Below are 17,555 nucleotides of genomic sequence, written 5' to 3' on the forward strand. Positions count from 1 at the left end.
AGTATAAAGCTATAGCTACTCCCATGCAACTGATGTACCCAGTCACCATTAAAACAGAAGGAAAGGTGGCAATTCCCTCCTGCCAACCCATTGACTGCAATGACAGGGGAGGTTTAGGTTAGATATTAGAAAGAATTTCTTTACAGAGAGGGTGGTCAGACATTGGAATGGGCTGCCCAGGGAAGCAGTGGATTCTCTGTCTCTGGAGATTTTTAAAAAGAGACTGGATGTGGCACTTAGTGCCATGGTCTAGTAACCGCAGCGGTAGTGGATCAAGGGTTGGACTTGATGATCTCTGAGGTCCCTTCCAACCCAGCTGATTCTATGATTCTTTGATTCTATGATTCTATGACATTTGGGAAAACATTAACACGTAGGTTTAATACCTCAATTATTCATATTAAGAAACACATATTAATTCTGTTTTGGTTCTTTTTCTATTATTTAAAAAAATGAATCATAGAACCTCATAACACCAAAACACTTCATCTTTTTCTAGGAAAAAAAAAAAAAAGAAAATGTGAAAAAGAAAAGCAAGGTCCCCCTCCTGCCTCCTTTTTCCACAGAAGCCAAGAGACAGGGCAAGCCAAGGAAACTGGTTGATGCCCAAAAGATATTTTAAGGCTAGAGGAACAGTCAGCTAGTAGTGCAAATGTCATTAACATAACCACTGATACAACAATAATTTATAGAAAAATCACAAGTTGTGTAATCCTCCAAAAGCTTCCTTTGAAAGGAAAGCAAAGGCTGTTTAGTGAAAGTTTGCACTCTTTTCAAGGGTGGATACCTCAGGGCAGGGTTCAGATGATTTTCTTCACAGTTTTTTTTTTGGCTTATTTTTTGTGGTGGTGTTTTCTCAATATATAATTTTATAATGATGTAACTTGCATCTCTGTAAATTATATTCCAAGTGTCAGAAGCAAATGCTCTTAACATATTCTCAAAAGACACTAAATATATTTCATACATTCCTTACTAACTCTATAAAATAATTGATACACAGCCCACAAAACATCTAAAAATACTCTCTCAGCTTAAGAGATGCCTGCAATTTCTTCTGCTGTGCATAGCTGCAGACCACAGAAACCAATCTGAAAATGCAGTTAGGGCAACATTCAGGAAGTTACAGAGAGAAAACAGCTTTTCACAACCATAAGTATTTACTTTGTTTTACACTGAATGGCCAGCATGTTCACAGAGCTCAGGGACAGATAAATTTCCAGTACTTCTCTTCCTAATGAAAAATAGTTTTGCACAGTTCTTGCCATTATTGGACTTTTCACAGTTAATACTGCATAAATCTAAATAAAATAGGAGATATAATTATATTTAAATTGATATTGTGTATGTTTGTTTATTTCAAGCTGTGTGCAATCAATCCAGGAATATTAATACTATTTCTAAAATGAAAAGACCTCCATAATTTATTTTCTGAATATGCACAGGCTTGGTTTTGCTCATTTGGGTTTTTTCCTTCCTTCCTGCTGTAGAAACTGCGATATGTCCTTTATAATCCCCAAATATCAAGGAGGAGGGCCATAAAAATGGATTCATGAAGGCTTAAACCACATCAAGATTCATTCTTTCCAGCAGTGGACTCTTTCTGTGACCTCAGACTTATTTCTGCTGCAGCGACTTTCAACCAAAAAGAAAAAGGGGAAAAAACCTCAAACAGGTGAGAAGCCTCTGAATTTACTCCAGATGCTCAGATAATTTTAAGATGTAGAAAAGGGACAGGGGTAGCATTTCAGAGGCTCCTAGGGAATGTGATCCCATGGAGGTAAGATGGGAAGCATCTTCTGACAGCAACATGGCGACAACTGTTCCTGCAGGAGCAGGAGGTGGGGAAGGAGCCATATGTGCCAAACAGAGACTGAAATGAACATGGTACAACTCCTCCAGCGCCTACAGAACCAAAAAACCATTCACCCAAAATGCCATTACGTGGGTTTGGGTTTGCTGTAGACAGGAGTGACACTGTAGGGTCAAGACTGTAAAGGTGGGAGGGAGAAAGGACCACCACACACCATGCAGGGTGGATGCCTTCACAGAGAGCAGGTGAAAAGAACAATTTCAGGACTGACCTGGACTTTCAACATCACCAAACACAATAATGGCTAGGTAGAAAATGCAGCGCTTTACGAAACATTTAGCCTACGTTCAGACATCATTAGTGTGGCTCCGGGGACATCAACGCGGTGGTGAATTGCAGGAGAGTGACTGCCGGTTCCTTATTGATTATCTTGTGTCAGGGATTTTACTGTGATTTACTCCCAGCCACTGCCTGTAGGGCACTGAAAATCCAACTTTGAAGGCAGTGACACACTCCCTGTGATAGACGCAGGACAACCTGGCCCTCTGGGTGAAAATGGGAAGCCCACTTACATTTGCAATCCTGGCCTTCCATAGAGATTCACCAAACTACCTATGAGGATAGCCACAGCCAGCAAACAACACAGCCTTCTGTGCTAAACCCTCCCAAACCACCATGGAGGGGAGGAGGCTTTTGGCTGCATGGACAAGCCTTTGTTCTCTGGAAAAGAAAATACCTATTTTCAACTTGGAGAAAAAAAAAAAAAAAAAAAAAAAGACCAAAAGTCTAGACCTTTTCCTTCCAGTGATAGCTTTCTGAGCCTTTCTGAATAGATCTTTGAGATTAATTGCTCTCTTCTCAGAGGGTCTTAAGGTTCCTCTGTTCCACAAAGCCACTCTTTTTTCTTATTGCGAGAAATGACTCAGTTTGCGGGGTTGTGCCCAGGAGTGATACCCACATGAACTGGTAGGAAGCTGACAGTGTAATTTAGGAGCAGCTGTCTGCAACTAGCTCTTGGAGGTGACCAAGGAATCTAAAATAAAGTGGAGAAACACTTTGTGTTTGACATTCTGGGATTTTGTTTGCTTGAAAATAAGTGTTTAAAAAAAAAAAAAACACAACAGAATCTTACAAAAAGTAGAGCTACTGTGTAATTGAGAGTGAAAACTATAAATTAAGAGAAAGGGGAAGCCTCCCTCCTACCTTCCAGTAGATGGATAGAGTCCTGCATTTTGAGACCTGATGAAATATTTAAGGTCATATTGAACAGAAGCATGAGGAACATCTCAGAACAAGCTGCTTTAAAACCCTCATGTAAAGGGACAGGCACAAGCACTTCTCCAGAGAGGTTTGATATATATTATTTTGAGAAAACAGTTTTGCCGGCCTGTTTCAGTTGATGATGTGCATTTTGTTTAGAAGACCAATGTTCACAGAAGACTGCTAAATAAGCTCTTTTGGAAACTAGTTACCAAACTGGCAGGGAGGGATATGGATAGGCTTCCCCTCGAGCAGTGGGATGCACGGAACTGGGTATCTGAACGATTTGGAATGAACAATATTCCTATAGCATCTATTAGTGGTCCAGTATCACTCTTTGATGTGTTTTGCAGTATAAATGTAACCTTGCAATCACCACTGCTGTGTCAGAGGTGGATGTTATCAGGAACTGTCAGAGAATCATAGAACCATAGAATGGTTTGGGTTGGAAGGCACCTTAAAGATCATGTAGTTTCAACCACCCTGCTATGGGCAGGCAGAAGGTTGCTAGAGGTAAATGTATCCCTAACAATGTGGCAGTCAAACCTGTGAAATCTCAGTAGAAAACCTCAGAGGAAAGAGAAAAGGACAAAAATAAACTAACGGTTGAAATCTGAGAAATTTCTCCAATACTTCCCTTTCCAAAACTTTTAAAACTTCTATTTTAATATTAGCTGCTTTTAAGCTATAGTTACCTTAAGCTTTCAAAGAAATTGTTTAGATTGCTGAATGGGGATTTTTTAATTTTAAAAAAATGTCAAATTGATTCAGTCTAGCAATTTCAAAACTTTCTGTCTGTGGTGGGGGGGAAAAAAGTTTTGCCCCTGAAGTTATAAAATGGTAACCACCCAGGGGGTGGTTACCTTTGGGGTTGAGCCAATGAGTGCTTCTGCAAAATATAAACATATCACTCAGAAAAGAAGGTTAGTTGTTGTAGTTGTTGGAGAGGTGGCCATGTTCTGAGGCCATGAGGAGAAGGGGCAAGAGCCCCACTGGGGGCTGTGGCCCCCCCAGCCCCGGCTGGGGGGCTACAGGGACTTGGAACAGTGTTAGACTGGACCGAGGTCTGTAACTGAGAAGATGGGAGTCTTTCTCCACTGTGAGTGGGCAGCAGGAGCGGTGGCAGAGCAGCAGCGGACAGAGAAGGTGGCAGAGAGCCAGAAGGACATAAGAACTGAAGAAGCAGCAAACCAAGCAAACAGCTAATCAGAGAGACACAGAGCTGTCTGAAGAGAGAGAGAGTTTATGTAAGAACTGAAACAAACTCCGCAAACCCCTCTGAGACCTCCTAGAGAGGAGGAGGATGATGGACTCTTACTTGAGAAGAGTCTTGGAGTGCAGAGAGGAGTATGGCAGAGAGGAGCTGAGAAGCTCAAGGCTTCACAGAGCTGGACCGGGATGGCTGAAGGAATGCGGAGGAGGGCTTTGCCCCCTACTGCTTTGAGACAGAGCACAGGAGCTCTGCAAAGGGGGCTTGAATCCTCTGACGATAGGGACCGTCACGAATACTCCTGTACTTCATGATATGACATGGTGAAGTGACCTTTGTTCCGGTAAACACAGCCCATGGAAGAAAAAGACCCTCACCTGGAGCTGAAGGGCCGAGAGGGGCTTGGAGGCCTCCCTCATGTGTACCGGCAGAGATCCAGCTACAGCTGCTGCATGGAGAGAGAGAGAGAGAGAGAGAGAGAGAGAGAGAGAGAGAGAGAGAGAGAGAGAGAGAGAGAGAGAGAGACTGATGCCCTGGAGAGACTGCTGCTCTGAGAGTAGAAAGGATCTCTTCTTTCTTCCCTCCAGGACTTTTATTTGGAGAGAGAATTGATCCATTGTAAATACTGCTTTGTCATGGTAGAGATAGTTGAGATTGTGTGTGTAATGTATTGTAATATTTATTTGTACAGTCATTGTAACATAACCCTTTCCCCCCATTTTGAGTCTTGTGTGGTGTCTGGAAAACCCATCTCACACTGGGCTGAGATGTGGGAGGGGAGCTTGAACTCGGGAACTGGATTTTGGGGCTCTCAAACCATTAGACTGTCAAAAACATTTCCTAATTAAAGTGTAACTGAAAAGAAACTATATACAGAAAATGGTTTTCTTGTAAAAGCACTGATTCAACAGCTTCTAAACTTGTCTTGAGGGGAAAAAAATCAGAAAATCCTCAATGAATTCTATTCAAAATCATTACAAGTGCAAAATTGGAAACCTTACATTACCAAACAACTTCCTATTTATTATAGTTTAGAATATGTAGCTTCTGCAGCTCTTTCTCTCATGACAATGTTTTAGCTTGTCCTTCCAGTTTTTAACTGTTTATCCTTCTCTGTAATATTGCACATCAGTGTCCACCTTCAGCATCTGTTTCCCATTGGCTTCATCTCTTCCTTCCTGACTTGATTCAGCCTATCAGATCCAGGCTTGGATTATCAGACATAGGCTGAGTAATCCCAACTGATCTTTTATTTATGTATGAGTATATATACACAGACACACAACCAACAAAAAAGATATATATGTGTATATATGTGTGTGTAAACATGCATATCACAATATATGATAAGCATACATAAAAATATACTATATATAAATAATATAATATATAAACATACATCCTGTTCAGAAGGTGCAATTAATGATACACAGACAAATGAAAGCTCCAAGATAAAGGACATATATTGACATGTATCACACAACATAAGTGGTCTCACAATACTAAATATAATGAAATTAAATTGGAAGGTGTGGTGTAATCCAAAGAGTGATACAGACCAGGTTAAACTTTTTGCATTGGTTTCAGGTTCCACCCAACATTTCAACAGACACTAAAGCAAAGTGGTCTAACAGTAACATGTAAAGCTTTTAAGAGCAGTGAGCTTTACAGCATGAGATGCTCTGTATGCAAAATTACAGAGTTTATAATACCTTTCTTGTCTGCAAACCTGATTGTCTCCTGTGGGGGTTTCACTCCAAAAATCCAATTTCCAAGCTCCCCCAGAATTTGCCTCAAATGTGGAAGAGAAGTTTTCAGACAAGCACAACTCAGATTGGGAAATTATATCAAAATTTATTACTAACAGAATAAAAACTATAGAAACTAAAAAGCAGATAAATACACAGTATTAATACAATTTCTACCACCCCTGGACTCTCCCACATCAGTTCAGAAGAAAAACCTTCAGGGCATAGCTAAAGTCTCTCTCTCATTGGGGTATCAGGGAAGGGGTCTTTTGCACCCCCACCAGCTCCTCGGCTTCTGCTGAGGTCTCCTCCTGGACTGCAAGGGAACACTTGCTGCAACAGGTCTTCATCACAAGTTACAAGGGGTCAGCTGTTGAGTTCTTTTTCCCTGGTTGGTGAAGGTTCCTCCCAGGAAGTAAGATTCAGGGACTTCTCTACTTCAAGTCCACTCTTCTTCACCGGGTTGCAGGGTTTCTCTGTTTTGCTCAGTCTTTTATATACCCCAAATAGTTTTTACCAAAAGTCCTTACCCAGAAAAAGCCTGCTTGGCTTGGCCTCTCTCTGTTTCAGCTGCTGCATTAGCTCAGTTTCCATGTGTCACAGGGAGGCATTCCTCCCCCCCCCGCATCCCTCGTCCTAACGTTTTCAGCTGCCCTCATCTAAACCTACGAAGGGCACCTCCAAGCCCCTCGGCCCGTCTCCATGCTCTGTCTCAGCTCCAGGTCACTACTTCTCTCACCATTGTGGGGGAGGTAGCAGCAAGCCTGCTTGAAGTTTTTCTCTCCTCTGCCTGGAATTCTTCCAGCTCTGCTTCACAATCGCAGATGCTTCTTCAGCTCTGGGCCACCCCTTGGCCTGTCTCTGGCTTGGCTCCAGTGCCATGCCTGCCTGCCTGCCGGGGGGGCTGGCTCCAACCCCCGGCTGGCCTCTCAAGCCCTGCACCACCGCCTCACCAGGGCAGTGTGGGGGGGAACTGGCAAGGAAACTGCCCCGGCTCTGGATGAACCAAGGTTGCGGAGGCCCAGGGGCCCCCCGGGTTTGGGGGCCCCTGGCCACCCCTGGTGGCTCCAATTCTCTCTCTGCCAACAACTTCCTTCCGGCTGTTGTAATATCCTAATTTCACAGGGGTGAAACACAGCTCTGATTGGCCCCTCATTGGAAACTCACCTGGGACCAACCACTTCCAGCCCCCCCAGGAGGGGATGGCTCAAACCATGACATCTCCATAGACTTAAATGTTATATAGTGAGATTGCCTCTAAGTGCTCATATAAATATCTCGGCTAAAATGCTCTAAGCAGACCACGACACAATAAACTTAGCTGCCATGTTATGGGATAATGTGTCAAGACTTTCTGTTTTAATAACTACTTGATTACCTACTTACTCAATCTGGCGGATATTACGTGTCTTTTTGTAATGACTAATGTGTAAATGGGTAAATTAAAGAATCTCTGAAATATTAATACTGGAGATTTTTTTTTTTTTCCACAAAAAAAAGAACAAGAGAAGACTAACTGAAGTGCCAGAGATGACACATCTACCAAAGGTTACGTTCAAACAATGCTCTGAGACATTGAGAGACAAAGGCCAAAAAATTTAAATTAAGGCTGAAATATCTATGGATATTTCAACACAAGCCGCTGTCCATAAAAAAATTGAAAATAAAATTAATGAGGGCAGTAAGAGATGAGGGAATGAGCTGTTAGAGAATTAATGTTAGAAAGTCAGCCCAGATTTTTAAGTTTAGTTCTAAATGTCCTGATTTATGTCAATTTAAATATTATATGCCATGTATTCATAAAAATATTAACTTATACTTCCTGCAACAGTAGCAAGTCACTTTATTAATCCAGAGTAGACATTTCAGTTACATCACTGCTGTGATGCACATGGCACAGCACACCATAATCTGCTTTCCTACCTGCTCTTCAGCAGCACCACAGTGGGACGAACACAGTCACTTTGCTTTAGCTTCACATGCTGATTCAGTGGTAGAATAAAGTACTTCACAGATTAGCTTAGTCTGCAGCACTTAAAGGTCAGGATTTATTGTAATGTAAATCACAAAGCAGTTTTATCTTGACAGAGATTACATACTGTTACAATATTTTTCGCTGAATCTAGTGATGCGTTTGCTTTTTCTTTCCAACTGCTGTGTAAAATTGGACTTTAGCCCAGAAAAGAGAAAGGGATGGCAGCCTGTTTGGTTTTTCAGCAACAACTTAATTTCTGTTCGGATATTTCAGCACTCTGAAAGAAAGGTTTAAAAAAAAAAATAAAAAAGCCACCAAAACCCTTCCATTAGTACAAGCAAATCTTGCAGGATGGAAGCGCAGTTTGTGTAGATGTTCGGCAGGACATCCTCAGAGTTATACTTAACTCCTGTTAGCTGAAACCAAATGATCTCATTATGCAATGCTGAAGCAGCATCCTGTCATGTCTTTCAAAATCCATTTATTTAAAAAAAAAAATTGACATTTATATCCTAAGACTGCAATGTCAGTGAGCCAGCACTCCAGCATCTGCTCCACTTGCAGGTGAGCTGCCTTGGGTTATGCAGTGCCAGGACTGCAGGACACTGTCCCCTTCGCAAGGGCTGATTCAACCATTTTGTATCATGTTTACAGACAACAAAAGTTCTGTGTACCAGTGCACTATGCAGCCACAGCATTACTAAACACGGTAACCTGCACTAGTTTTCAGAGTGGCATCAGAAGGAGTCACAGATGGGCTCTCTGCTCCTCGTAAAGGCACTTGCCAGCAAGGACTTTGGGGTTGCCTCAGGTACCAAGCACATCCCTCCTGTTTACCCAAGCCTGCTTCTTGCCTGGGATGGTGCAAATCCATCTAGAAAGTGCCTTGCAGGATGAGCAGAGCTTGTGGCATTGGAAGGCTGCGTGGAAAAAAGGTGCTGCTACTGCCTTTAACAGAGCTGAGCCTTAGATTAGAAGCAAGGCAAGTCCCTCCTTCATTTTAAAGTCTTGCTGTTTTCCCAGTCTTTCTTTCAAATTTTAGTAGTTTGGGGGAAAACGGGGCATTTCAGTGACCTTCCTTTTGTGTGGAAAACAGAGGGGAGTAGGACAGGAAAACACAATACACAGGATGGAGAAACTTGGAGAGATGCAGCAGCATTTTTATAGTCCTCACTACCACAACCCTGGATTGATGTGGTAACTTGATAAGATGGTGAATTATGCAACTATTCCCACAGATATTGCATTAATTTCGGCCCCTTGAACGTAGCTAGACTTGCTGACCTCAGACTGAGCTCGTAGATAGGATAAACAAGTTGCTGTGCCAGTGTATAAATCAAGTCTGGCATTTGAAAAGTCATTAAGACAATAAACATGATGCTAAGTTTACAGATCCACTTTTTCAAGCAAAATCGCACTTTAGGCTATATTAAGGAAGTTCTCTTTTCAGTCAAAAATTCAGAGCTCCATATAAACATACAGTTGTACAACTGCTGTGTATATTTTTTATCTAGATTAAATGGCAAGTTAGTAGATCATGGTAGATTTTCTGGATTACTTTCACTGAATTTCTACCATTTACATTTGTTTAAAGTGCATATATAGCAAATAAGCAAATCCATCATACACTCCTAGATCAAGCTCTGGGGCTAAGTAAAGGTGCCAATTAGTATTCACAAAGCTCGCTTCTAATGAGCAGGAAAAGCAGGTGTTCATGGGAAAAAAAATAAGAAAATTTTAAGTAATTCCACAGTTTATTAAACTTTGTGTTTATTTCGAACTGCAGTTAACATTACAGCAATTTAAAAGAGGGATTCTGGAGGCATATTAATGTGTCTCAGAATATTAAATAAGAATAGGAATCTGTCAGACACCAGGAACAGTTTACAAAAAAAAATATTAAGAATTTGCAGTAATTATATTCTTGTTTGTATTAGTTGGTTTGTTTTTTCTTTTAATTGTACACACTGGGCTTAGTAAGCAGTGCTGTTGACCTTGCTACTTTGGATTTAGGGTATATTGTTTATTTAAACAGAGATTTTATAAGCTATGCAAACAAACAAATAAATAAGTAACGAAATGAATCTTCCACATGAGTTTGAGACCACTCCTCTGGCACCAACTCATTTCTAGCCAAAGAGAATGCATTTTAATCAATTTCAGAACACACAAGTTTTTTCAGTCCATCAATTTTAGTATCATTACACTTTCATGTAAATACTTCTTTCTAAAGATGAAAAGAAAAACACACTCAGACACCAGGTTCCCATGTTTTTTAAAATACACAATTTATAGGTTGGAATCAAATCAGATCAACAGCACATTTAGGTAACTTTGACTTTTAGATTGGCCAAAAGCAAATAAAAAGTAGTCTTTCAATGATCACAAATGAAATCTAAGATAAACACCTATTCGGTGCACATTTTTAGTTGGTAATTTAGTGGTCAGAAGCAACATGAAATTAAATGCTACCAGCTTGTGCTAAATTAAAACAAGATCATATTATTATTGTTATTGGGGTATTACAGCTCTTTTATTCTATCTCATATTCTTCTTGATCACAGATCTTCACAGCAGCTTAAAATCAGTAATTTCCTACTAGATTGCATATATTGTCCTTTTTTTTCTAGAATGGAATCTGAATTAACACATCTTTTGGCATTTAAGCACACGTCTTAACAGAAGACAGCCTGATGGGCTCAGTGCATCGTGAACTCACTCTCAGACGTCTGCAGAAGACTCCCATGGGGGCCCTCTAAAATTACCACAATACAAAAATTGGAAACCCCCAAACCCTCTCCCTAGGACTGCAACAGGAGGTGCAACACCTCCACTGCCTTCCATGGACCTTAAGAAAATGTGAAGCTATAGGTATTAACTAAATGCAGCTGAACCTTTAATAAGCACGATGCAAGGTTTCAACAGACAAATATCAGGTAGATGCAAAGATGCTGTAACTTCGGATATCAACATCCCTTCTGTCTCTGATGCTCCCATAACAAAAACAAGTGCCCATTTTTGGCACTATTATGTGTGCTGGATGCACAAAGACCAGCACAGAAAGGCCAACATAGGTTCATCAACCATATGGCACCTTATAGGGGAGAAGTGAGTGCAGGTTTAGCCTTCAACTTTATCACAACTACACAAAATTTTCTGCAGTTTAATTGTTTTTATCCCCATTTTAAACTCACATGAATAATAAATGCATAGTAAAATAAGATCACCTGGAAGTCTGCCATGTGTAGAATAACAAGATTCCTGCACAGGATGAGTGTAATAATTGCAAGAGCAACTATGTGATTTAGGAAGTTAAAGTCGTTTCCAGGGGGTGTATGGGTGCTTATTTTCCAGCAGTAGCAGAGGCATTGGAAAGTCCATGAGGTTCAAGGGCAAAGACCTTGGTGACTGAGATGCCCACCTCCTGTGGTTCAGTGTGGAAATCAAGCTGTAGATCCATTAGTTACTCAGATGTGACCTGAATATTTCCTCTCAAAGCTCTGCACAATGTGTAAAAAGGGCCACTGAAAAGAATCAAATAGGCACTTTGCCGAAAATACTTTTTTATATGGTCACACAGCACAGTTGCTTATCAGCCTTTTGTGTAGGGCAAGACAATTGTACTTCAGTAAACGCTAATTCAAAATAAATTTTCACTCATTTGAGCATATTTAAATACAAAATGCTCTTTGTTAAAAAACAAGAAGTGTTACTGCATTGCATCACATCCCCATCACAATTAGGAAAGAATTTAAAATATTAAATATGTGAAATAGCAAGAACAAATAAAGCTTTGCATTCTTTCTGAGAAAAAGAATAGTTACTAGTAGCATTAGAAATTGTATTAAAATAACTTCACTCTAGGCAGTCAGCAATAATTCATATCGCTTTTTACTTTTTCACACCCAAGAAATATGCTGTCCCAACTTTTTAGAATTTGGGTGTCAAATTCATCTTTACACAAGACAGTAGAACAGTAAAAATAAAAAGAGGGCCCAGGTGGGGGCATAGGAGGAGGAGAAGAGGTATAACACCACCAGGTGAAGTGACCATTGATTAAAAAATTGTGCATGTAGAAATTTCCAGATCATTTTACTGCTGCTTTTTTCAGTCTGCTCCCCATTAATCTACCTAAGCAAGGAGAGGACTGTGATGGTGCTACTGAAATGAGGGGTGGAAGGATCACAGCAAGACAAACCCCGAGGTCCTTGCAGAGGGTAAGAGGGATGCTGAGGAGTGGCACTGAGCAGGGGACAGATCGTGAGTTAAAGGACAGGGGCATCTACAGATCCCCTTCACTGGACCATCTCAGAGGCAGAGGGGAGACAGGACAGAGCAACGGGCAGCACAGCTAGAACAGAGCGGAGTCCAGCACAGGGGAGATGCAGGCACCAGGAGATTTTACAAGGAACCTTCTTAAAAGCAGGGCACGGAGTTGGAAAGCCCAGAGTAAAGGAGGGTGCATGCTTGAGGCAGGAATAAATTAGGACATGGGTGGGCTGTTTGGTTGACAGGGCAAAAAAAAGGACACTTTTTTCCCTCCACTCAGAAATAAAAGAAAATGACTAGCATGTCTTTGAATAAGTACATATTTTCTCATTAAATTCCACACACCACAAACAATTAAATCTTTTTTTCTGACCATTTTTATGCATCTGCAAGGAGACCCAACACAGAAACATGAGCTTTCTGTACATGCAAAATGCTCAGTTCATATTTCTGCTGCAGAGAAGTTGCACCTTAGTTGTCGTTATATGGGTGGAAGAGGCTCACAGCTTTTTTACAGTGTGTGCACACTAAGAGAGTGAAAAGACTCAGGTATAAAAATTCCACCTGACATTTGATGATGAATCCGATTTTACTTTTACAACTTCAGCTCCCACTTTTTAGTCGTAACAATGGGTCCCCCTACTGGGTAAAACCATAACTGACGAATTTTGTTCTTTTTCATTTCTCTGAAGACTGCAAGTATCACGTTTGATTACCAAGTGCTTGTAGAAAAGTGAGCATGAAAAGGTATGGTTAACTTTTATGCAACTCTTTTAAAACACAAAGGACAGCCACAGTGATGTATATTCCTGCTGAGCTGCTTCATTAAGCAATCAAATAACCTCCTAAACATCTAGGATTTAAAACAACAGTAATATAAATAAATCTATCTCTGAAGATCGACCTAGTTAGAGTGTAAACAATTTGTCAGAAAAAAACTGTGTAAGAAAGTCAACATATATTATTTTTTTATATATAAAAAATATTAATGAAATTCATTGTTTCACAAAGAAATGAATTATGTTCTTTTAGCACTGCAACTGTTTTTATAAATGTGGCAGCCATTATAAACAGGTATAATCAGTTCATTCACATAGCTCCAGATATCAGCACCTATTTTATTAGCTGAAGAAGTCTCCATCAGGATAGTGGGAGTTATGGCTCACTCTTTAAGAAGTACTGGGGAAGTAGCCAACTTCCAGTGGAGGTTGAAGAACTGATTTGTTGCCATTTTTAATGTCTTTTTAAGGGAGGTCCAGTATGATCTACATTAACTGGTATTATTTACTAATTTTATTTTACTTGGTTTGTTTGCCTGTGACTGTTTTATTTATGTGTCTAATAATCAAAAACACCTTTTACAAGACGTTTTACTACTTTCCTCTTTGCACTCCTTGGTAGAGCACATTACTGTAGTTTTGATGTGTACTGCATAGCTCTGCCTTTCAATAATCAGGACAGCACAGAGTGGCTGGGTTGTTTTTTCTTTTACCCCATCACAACTGGAATAAAATATATCTATTTATTTTATGAGTTTTCACAAGTCCTTTTTCAATAGGTAACTGTTTTCTAACATATTTCTTTCTTATCCTTTCCATTTACAGTGGGAACTGTCCCATTCCATGAGAGTCACTGTGCTGCAACCTCTCTGAATCAAGTAGAGGACTGGGAAGGGTTCCTTCCAAAACTTGGGAAAGCCTTTGAAAAAGGAAGAGGTTACAAAAATTGGTGTAAATTACTGCAAGCTTCTGCTAACACAGATCCTTTTCACACCAATAAAGAAGGTTTTATCGTCAGTCAAACTGCAAGGTGACTTCAGGAAAACAAACAAACAAGCAAGACCCTTTCAGAAGGTCATTTGACAAAATTATAATTAAATTAATGAATTCATAATTACACTCTGCAATTAAAAAAAGTTTATATGTTATATAAACATGCATTTCTGCAAAACATGCTAGGTAATCTTATTTCTGAAGTGTTGGCTAGCTATCTAGCTCTAAATGGATCTCTATTAGTAAAGTAGCCCTTTCCTGCTAAGCCTATTCTTTATTCCTTTAAGAGGAATACTTTAAAGGAATTACTCCTTTAAATTTATTTCTTCCTTTGAAATTCCTCTAAATACTCCTTTATAAGTGAATTAGTTTTGAAAACAGTAAGGGCTAAAAAGTGGAAAATACAACCTCCACTGCCTAAACACTCATATGTCATTTCAAAAAGACCTACATATGGAAATTTCCCACTTATTATATATTCTGAGAGCTATCACTTCTGACTGCTGGTAATTGCCAATGTGTTCAGTTTGCTTAGCAACAGTTTTACAGTAGATGTACCATTTGTGCTATCACAGAAGTAAGATACTCGCAGATTCTCTACAAGTATATGATGCTTCTACTGAATTTCTGCTAACGCATGTGACATCTTAGTAGAATTGCCTGGATGGATTTGTCTAGATTTTTCCCCTGGTGTACCTTAGGGAAAGTGGAAGCACTGAAAACATTGACCAGTTTTTCCATGTGCAGCATCATTTCTCTTTTTCTACTCAGGAATGAAAACATTCTCAGCAGCCCTACAGACTTACTTCAGTGGCAACCACTGAAAACAGTTCTGAAAAAGTTTTCCTAGTGCCTGCTGCTATCTTCTACAAACTACTGACCTATTGGAAAAATCAGAGAACAGTGCAGCTCTTGCTTTAGATAAGGTTCCTTGTGCAGTAAGGCAAGCTGCAGTCACAGCCATTTTCCACTTAATAATCACAGAATCATAGAATCAACTGGGTTGGAAAAGACCTTCGAGATCATCAAGTCCAACCCTTGATCCAACACCTCCGTGGTTACTAGACCATGGCACTAAGTGCCACATCCAGTCTCATCTTTAAAACCTCCAGGGATGGTGAATCCACTCTGTCCCTGGGCAGCCCACTCCAATGTCTGATTATTCTCTCTGTAAAAAATTTCTTCCTCATATCCAACCTAAACCTCCCCTGGCAGAGCTTAAGACCATGCCCTCTTGTCCTGCTGCTAGTTGCCTGGGAGAAGAGACCAGTGCCCACCCGGCTACAACCTCCTTTCAGGTAGTTGTAGATACAACCCTGTTTGACCAAAACAAGTAAAGGGTTGCTCACATGAGCAGCACATCGACCAGATATGAGTCCACAAAAATCTCCAACTCTGTGAGGGGTTACAAGCAACTACAAGCACCCTATGTGGCAAAGGGACTTAAAGCAACTGCACTTATCATCTGTTGTTGTGTAATTCATGATAAAAACCTCTGACAACAAAGATCTGCAATATTCCAGAACTCCACATAGCCTGCAAAACTTCCTTAGGACAGAGATTTAAAAGCTGAAGGATTTCTCCACACTTCATGCCTTAAACCCACCACACTAACCCTCCTACAATGCCAGTCTCAAGTGAAGCGTCTTCCTGAGCCACAGCCACTGTGCAAGAAGTTAAGACGTATCTGTGAGGCTCTGCTGTGAACGTGAAGGGAGCACAGAGATGGAGAGACCAATGTGGACCCAGATGCCCTCCCCTTTGGGCTGTCATTCCTCTCACACAGGTCTGCGGCTCAGCACAGAGGCCCTGTCCTTCTGTTCCAAGCTCAGGGCCAGCTGCATCTCTTCCCAGTGCCTCTGTGCTCATCCCTCCCTTCACAAACTGCCTCTTTGGCCTCCACTCTGTTGCCAGCCAAGTTGTCGTGGTTTTCCTTTCCTCTTTGCCAAGCTCCCAGGGCATGGTTAAGCAGGGCTCTGCTGCAAGTGGTAAAGATGGACACCTCACCAGAGCACTGCAGAGATGCTTCTCAATTCAAGCAGAGCCTCCACAGGATGAGGCACACAAAACCTTAACATTTTCTGACTGTGCCATGGAAACATTTCCATGAATAAACAGAAACCAAATAAGTTTCATGTGACAAACCTAGTACATAAAAAAAATGTTCTGAAATAAGCCAGAGGAGTAATATTTGGTGCACACTACATTCCGACATGGTATTTTTATTTGTTTGGAAGTCCTTAATTTCCTGGAAGTTGCATGGGATTAATTAGGGTATTGATGGATTGTTTGGCACAGCTATTAACTGTTGTTACTGTAAGGTCTTAAAGGGAGGCTCGCATGCATTTCAGTGCAGTGGATTATGACATTTCCTTGGCTGCCATTTTTAGACTTCTACCAGACATCACTGTCCTCCATAGCAAAGGTGAAGAGGTTCTTTTAATACTAACCCATCTTTGCAAATCTAGAAATAAGGCACAATTCAACAGCACAGCTTTTAAATATGTAGTGTCGACTGCTGGACCTTGACACTATTCTACACAGAGAGGATTATAAATGTGCCACCAAATTACTCTCTTCCTCTACAATATCAGACAAAGTATGAAAAGAAAAAACTGGGAATATGTATCCTATGATACACCAAGTGAACTATGAAAAAGCACCAGGATAGGTGTGAGCTCCACAAAACACACAGAGTTAAAACATAGTGTCAATGCTGGGGGTAATCGGACAGTTGTAAATTCAGAGCTTAGGTCTTATCAAGCTCTGGACTCAGATCTATTGCAATTATTGTCAGGTGGTGACTATCAAGAGAAGCTGACAGGACTTTCAACAACCCCAGTACACAAAATTGGAAGATCACCAGTGAGCAGCATAAAGCAAGCATGGTTTTGGAATGTAAAAAACTCCAAAACAATGAAATGCAGATAAAAAGCCAAACATTGAGACCACTATTCTGACTGTTTCTTTTCCATTTCTTCCATTCCCACAGCCTGAGCAACTCACAAGATCTCTCTCCAGGTCACTGGCCTGTGTTTATGGAGTTTCGCACTATTATTACCTGGGCCCTAACAAGTGCTGCCATATCTGCAAGAATAAAGTAAGGTTTTTCAAGTACATTGCAAAAGCTGGAAATAAGGTCCCAGTCCAGAAGACAAAAAGTACATCTTAGTGGAAGAGTTACAAAAAGTAAGTGGTCACCTACCAAGAAATAATTACCAGCCATCTATAGAGATGATCTATGGTCACGTCCCCAGAGAAGCCACCAGCTGAGTGTTAAAAAACTTGGCACATTCAGAGTAAATGTTGGATTCTTGGGGAAAAAGCTTTTGATGACTACTATCAGATCTTTCCAATTCTATGCCACTTTGACTGTCTGCAGAAAATAAAAGTGTCCCTGAAATCGTTTACGTAAGTAGTTAAGAGCAAAGCCAGAAGCTACCGAACTGGACAATTCTCACACTGGTCTTAGAAAGTACTTGTTTAGAGCTTTTCATAGGCTCAGTCC

The sequence above is a fragment of the Pseudopipra pipra genome, chromosome Z (genome assembly GCF_036250125.1).
Source record: "Pseudopipra pipra isolate bDixPip1 chromosome Z, bDixPip1.hap1, whole genome shotgun sequence".
Taxonomy (NCBI): domain Eukaryota; kingdom Metazoa; phylum Chordata; class Aves; order Passeriformes; family Pipridae; genus Pseudopipra; species Pseudopipra pipra.